The sequence below is a fragment of the Urocitellus parryii genome, chromosome 6 (assembly GCF_045843805.1).
Source record: "Urocitellus parryii isolate mUroPar1 chromosome 6, mUroPar1.hap1, whole genome shotgun sequence".
Taxonomy (NCBI): Eukaryota; Metazoa; Chordata; class Mammalia; order Rodentia; family Sciuridae; genus Urocitellus; species Urocitellus parryii.
Window position 1 is genome coordinate 48,980,333 of NC_135536.1, and position 825 is coordinate 48,981,157.

General features: G+C 34.1%; 1 non-coding gene across 1 annotated transcript; it reads right to left on the reverse strand.

Moving 5' to 3' along the window:
* Nucleotides 1-252: 252 nt before the first annotated feature.
* Nucleotides 253-359, reverse strand: LOC113196893 (U6 spliceosomal RNA). The gene has a single exon (XR_003302621.1). It is a non-coding gene; the product is annotated as a U6 spliceosomal RNA (small nuclear RNA).
* Nucleotides 360-825: the final 466 nt, after the last annotated feature.

The following is an 825-nucleotide window of genomic DNA, read 5'->3' on the forward strand; positions in this document are numbered from 1 at the left end:
TTGGTCTGAAGTTTTCCTTCTTTGATGTGTCTTTGCCTGGTTTGGGTGATATTGGCCTCATAGAATGAATCTGGAAGTGCTGCCTCTTTTTCTATTTCCTGAAATAAATTGTAGAGTATTGGTATTAGTTCTTCTTTAAAGGTCTTGTAGAATTCGGCTGTGCATACATCCGGTCCTGGGCTTTTCATGGTTTGTAAGGTTCTGATGGAGTCTTGTATTTCCTCACTTGATATTGGTCTGTTTAAATTGTCTAAAAACATGGAACACTTCATGAATTTGTGTGTCATCCTTGTGCAGGTGTCATGCTAATCTTCTCTGTATTGTTCCAATTTTAGTATATGTGCTGCTGAAGTGAGCACCACAGTAGCTATACTACATCATACTTCCACCAGCAATATATGAGAATTTCCACTCTGCATCCCTTACAATATTCATTTTTCCTTTTTTTTAAATTATAGCTATTATAGTAGCACAAAGATATAAAGTGGTATCACTTTGTAGATTTGATGTGCATTTCCTTAATGATCAATGAAGTCATGTGCTTGTTGGCCTTTTGTGTATCTTTGTGTAATGTCTATTTAAGCCTATTTTTTTAATTGGATTGTCTTTTGGTTGTTGAGTTATTAAGAATTCTTTACATACTCTGGATACTAAGACCTTATAAGATACATGAAATGAAAGTATTTCCTCCTATTATGTGGGCTGTTTATTTTTTTCATTTTCTTGATAATTTCCCTTGATGCACAAAAGTTTTAAATTTTGATAAAACCCAACTCCTCTAATTGTTTTTTGGCTGCTCATGCTTTTGATGTCAACCTAAGATTC